Source organism: Chiloscyllium plagiosum, chromosome 37, assembly GCF_004010195.1.
Source record: "Chiloscyllium plagiosum isolate BGI_BamShark_2017 chromosome 37, ASM401019v2, whole genome shotgun sequence".
Lineage (NCBI taxonomy): Eukaryota > Metazoa > Chordata > Chondrichthyes > Orectolobiformes > Hemiscylliidae > Chiloscyllium > Chiloscyllium plagiosum.
This window is the reverse complement of record NC_057746.1, coordinates 23,160,084-23,165,251: the sequence shown is the minus strand read 5'-3', so window position 1 is coordinate 23,165,251 and position 5,168 is coordinate 23,160,084. Positions and strand designations below refer to the sequence as shown.

Below are 5,168 nucleotides of genomic sequence, written 5' to 3'. Positions count from 1 at the left end.
CTCCAGTCTGAAAAACAACCCTCCACCACCACCCTCTGTCTTCTACCTTTGAGCCAGTTCTGTATCCAAATGGCTAGTTCTCCCTGTATTCCATGAGATCTAACCTTGCTAAGCAGTCTCCCATGGGGAACCTTGTCGAACCCCTTACTGAAGTCCATATAGATCACAGCTACTGCTCTGCCCTCATCAATCTTCTTTGTTACTTCTTCAAAAAACTCAATTTGTGAGACATGATTTCCCACGCACAAAGTCATGTTGACTATCCTGAATCAGTCCTTGCCTTTCCAAATACATGTACATCCTGTCCCTCAGGATTGCCTCCAACAACATGTCCACCACCGAGGTCAGGCTCACCGGTCTATAGTTCCCTGGTTTGTCTTTACCACACTTCTTAAACAGTGGCACCAGGTTTGCCAACCTCCAGTCTTCCGGCACCTCACCTGTGACTATCAATGATACAAATATCTCAGTAATCACTTCTCTAGCTTCCCACAGAGTTCTCGGGTACACCTGATCAGGTCCAGGGGATTTATCCACTTTTAACCATTTCAAGATATCCAGCACTTCCTCCTCTGTAATCTGCACATTTTGCAAGATGTCACCATCTATCTTCTCTCTGGAGGGATGTGTGTCATTGGAACTCATTGCCACAGAGAGCTACTGAGGCAGAGTCACTGTGTACATTTAAAACTCTTCATCCGTGTGTGTGGGGTGGAAGGGTGGGCGGAATTTGAGGAATATCAGATCAGCCATAACCTTATTGAAGTAGACAAACAGGAGGCTGGTAGAACAAAGCAAGCCAGACACCATCAGGAAGTGAAGTGAACGTTTCGGGTGTAACGGTTCTTCAGAATTGCGGTGGATGTAACGAGAGCTGGGAGGAAGGAATCCGGTTTGTAGCTGGAAGGAATGTCGAAAGTGAGGACTGCAGATGCTGGAGATTAGAGTCAAGATTAGGGTGGTGCTGGAAATGCACAGCAGGCCAGGCAGCATCCGGCCGGGGGGCGGGGTCTGAGCCTGTTGCTGGTCCTCGCGGCTTCTCCTCTCCCCGAACCCGCCGCCATTCCCCCGCCGCTCCCTTGGGGCGCTCGAGGCTCGGCCGTTGGGGTTCAAACCGCCCGCGCTTTCCGCTCCTCCAATCAGCGCCTCAGTCCCCCTTCCCTCGCGCGCCCTTCCCTCCCGTTCCGTTAGGATTTGAACCTGGAGCTCGAGCTCCGCCGACCTGGCAATTGACTCGGTCTGTGCCGCGGGGGAGGTGGCGATGTCCTCCCCCTCTCCCTCCCTTTCCATTCACATTTATAAATCCGAGGGGCAAAGGAGCGACCACGGTCACTGGAAAGCTGGGCAAGGGAGGAGAGGGGAGGAGATGGATGGGGAGCGGGTACTGTGAGAAACAAAACTCACTCACTTCAATAGTTTCAGTCTGAGACAAGATCTGAATCAGTTGTGTCATTTATGTTGCCCTTGCAAGAGGGTGCGATGTCCACTGTCTACAAGGCAGGGACACACACACTGAATTCAACGAATACACAATATTTATGTAATTTGGTTCCTATTTTTTTATCCCATTGCTCCTCCCCGTTTACATCTCCCACCTCTCTAAGACCGGCGCCCATTACTCCTGTTTATCTCTTGCCTTATCCGGCCTTGTCTGTGACAAAATGCTTATTTCTGGCTTCTCAAGGCCGTTTGACCACATCCCACTGTGGCCCATTGTTAGGTATTATCTACTCCCTCCATCTGTGCTTTCCCCAACCATACTGATCCTTATGACCTTCTAATTGGGGTTTGTTCCTGTGTTTCTGTAAAAGTGGGAAAAAGATGCTTATAACTACTGCTGTACAAGCATATCTGGCTTAACCTACATCCTCACAGCACCTTATCTATTTGTCTGTAACATCTACCATTGTTTTGCAGTCACGTTTCATTCTTGCATACAATTTTAGCTAATACAATAACAATTATGAATTTCCTCCACATAGTTTGCATTCTCGTTGACTCAGCTCTTAGTTGAAACAATTACACACTGGTGTGAGTTCATTTACCTTGCATAAGTAATTATAATTGCAGAAGTAACACTACTTTACCTATATCCCACAGGTACCATCACGGAGAATTCTCTTTACCCCCCCCTCCCCATTCCTTCAAACAGAGTAATTTAAAGCAAAAATCAGGAAGAAAGAAATCTCGGATGAAAGAAATCCCAGAAAGAGGAAAAGCAAAACACCCGAAGCGCGTCGAGCGAAGCGAATGAAATCGATAAGTAAGTGATGCGCGAGAATGAGATACCGGAGTGGGTCAGAATTAATCTTAATTCTCGAAACTGCTTTGTGACTCGGTCTGCCTGAGGTGAAAAATAAATTGGTAGATAATCTCTCCAGTGACCGTGGTGTTGACATTTGACAACCCTCCCCCAAATCCCTATAAGCCATCCCATAATTCATACTCCGTTAAATAACCAGAGCTGCCTTAAAAGGATGTGTCTATTCAAGTTAAAAAAGACTTCTAGTGCATGAATAATGGCCGAATCCAAGGTCACAGATATTAAGTGTAGGATTTTTTTTGATAATTTATTGCAACCTAATGTTGAACTGAAACTTCAACTGTCCTCCATAAATCACTTTTAAAAGAGATTAGTTAGAAACTGATAGGCAGTCATAAAAAGAACAGGAGTTAACATTTTATTTCATAATCGCCGTAAGTCCTTAACGTTAAAAGAAATCATGTTAAATTTCCATAATAGAAATCAGATTCAAAACAGTCCCGGATCTCAAGCTCCAGGGAACAAAGCACAAACAAATATGCATTGAAACCGAATCACAAAGGGTTAAACTTTCTACCAGCTGTACAGCTCCTTTCTCTCTCTCACACATACACACATACCATATCTCAGACACTTTCTGAGCTTTCCGCAACAACTCCTGTAGAGGCTCCTTGCTCCTCCCCTCTAGCTTTTGAATCTTTTTCTGGATGTCTGGCCATGATTTAGTTACAAAGCGTACCCTCAGTAGCCCTTCAGCTACTAGCCCTTCCGACACAAAGCATAATCTGATCCCTCCTGACTCTAAGGCTGTTTTCTGTTGACATATAAATTCAAATATTTACAAACATAGTCTTCGTCCGACCCGTACTTTGGCCAGAAGATGATGGGATGAAGAATGGATTCCTTAGTCCATACAAAGCAACAATATTTCATCACCCTTTTCATAACTTTTCCCCCTGTACAAGTATTATTTTTCCAATTCCACAACATCCTGCCCAACGGACTTTCTGGAGGTATGTTGTCAGGGACCCCGCCTCCATTTCCATTTCCTTTTTTTTACCGGAGGCTTTTTCTTTACCCTCGGCACAACCCAGATTGAGTTCCTTCGTTAGTCCCTTATTAACTACTAGAACTCAATCCCAGCCACCAAGGCAGTACTTAAAAGTCAATTTTCCTACCTTGGTCCGTGCACAGAATTGCCTGGCTCAACGTCCCCCTGTGCCTACTTAAATTTTCTATTTCACAACCTTTCGCCTGGTTCAGATAGACTCTCATCAGATCTCGATCAGTCAACCAGAAGGGGGAACCCACCTCCGAGGAACACGGGACCGTTCTAAAAGGAACGGGATGCGTCTTCCCAGCCATCGACGGTGCCTACCTCACTGGTGATGATGGACACCCTGAACGAGCGCTCAAATTGTGAGAAACAGAGTTCACAATATAATAAATTTCAGTCCGAGTCAAATTCTGAAGCAGCAAATTTTATTGAAACGTTGTTGCAAGACGGGTGTCGAACAGGTCGGCACCCCAATCCAAAAATTACTCCACAGTTTATACAGTTTAATTGAGTCTCTCTCAGTACTTCCCCGTTTACCTCATTGGCCTTCAAACCTATCAATATTCCTTATTGTGTTCTGCCCCGCCTAGTTGCATTCCACCCTTGTTTACTTCTCCCCCTACACCAAGCCGGGCGACCCTTACTCTTATTTACTCTATCCCTTATTTGTAGCTAATTTGGCTTGTTTCAGTGCTTACATGAGGGCAATATGTCGAGTTGGCATAACGCAATGTTCTTTGCACCTTATCTATTTGCCTGTAACATCTTCCATTGTTTGCAGGCACATTTCATTCTTGTATATACATTTTAGCTAATGCAAAAGCAATTATGTATTTCCTTCGCATAGTTTTCATTCTTGTATGCACATTTTAGCTAATGCAAAAGCAATTATGTATTTTCTTCACATAGTTTTTATTCTTGTTAACTCAGCTCTTGGCTGAAACAATTATACACTGGTGTTAGTTCTTTTACCTTGCATAAGCAATTATAATTGCAGAAGTAACACTGCTTTACCTATATCCCACATTTGACAACCCTCCCCCAAATCCCTATAAGCCATCCCATAACTCAAACTCTCCTAACCACGTTACAAATCACACAACACCAGGTTATAGTCCAACAGGTTTAATTGGAAGCACCACCTGATGAAGCAGCAGTGCTTCCAAAGCTAGTGCTTCCAATTAAACCTGTTGGACTACAATTTGGTGTCGTGTGATTTGTAACTTTGTACACCCCACTCCAACACCGGCACCTCCAAATCATGTCTCCTAACCACGATTGTATGGTGTTGTCCTGAAAGCTGGACAGTCTAACACTGGCATCTCCAAATCATCTCTCTTAGCCACGATCTACAACACCTTGTCCCAAGTGTTTTCTTCCCTCCTCCCTACTTTCCAGACTCTGCCTTTTTTCCTATTTGCCGTCCTCAATCTCTCTCTCTTTTGTGTGCCTTTTCTCGCCCTCCATTCCTGACCTTCCATCTTCCTCAACAACATTTCCTTCTCCCACAATCTCAACCCTCTTTGTGAAAAGACCCTTCCTCCCTCTTCCCCGATTCTCCTTTCTCATTTCCTGTGTCACTCCCCCTCGCTTTATCAACTTCTATGTTCACTCCCCATCTCTTCCCTTTGAGTCTTGCTCTCTCATCTTGTTCTTTGTATTTTCTCCTGCTCTTACTTGGTCCCACACCCATTCCCAACTCCGCACACCTTCTCACCTTCCCTATCCACTTCATCGCTCTCCCCTCACATATGCTTACGCCTCTAGCTCTCTCTCAAGCTTCCCGATTTCCAACCAAACATCCCACCTGCCCCTCCCTCCCACCCACCTGATCCTCCCCACTTACCC

At 45.1% G+C, this 5,168-nt stretch overlaps 1 long non-coding RNA gene across 2 annotated transcripts in view; it reads left to right on the top strand.

Moving 5' to 3' along the window:
- LOC122541374 overlaps positions 1–5,168 on the top strand; it is a 59,114-nt gene that overhangs the window by 42,315 nt on the left and 11,631 nt on the right. For both annotated transcript variants that reach the window (XR_006309586.1, XR_006309584.1), the window contains exon 2: positions 2,101–2,263. This is a non-coding gene — a long non-coding RNA (uncharacterized LOC122541374). The remainder of the gene's footprint in view (positions 1–2,100; positions 2,264–5,168) is intronic.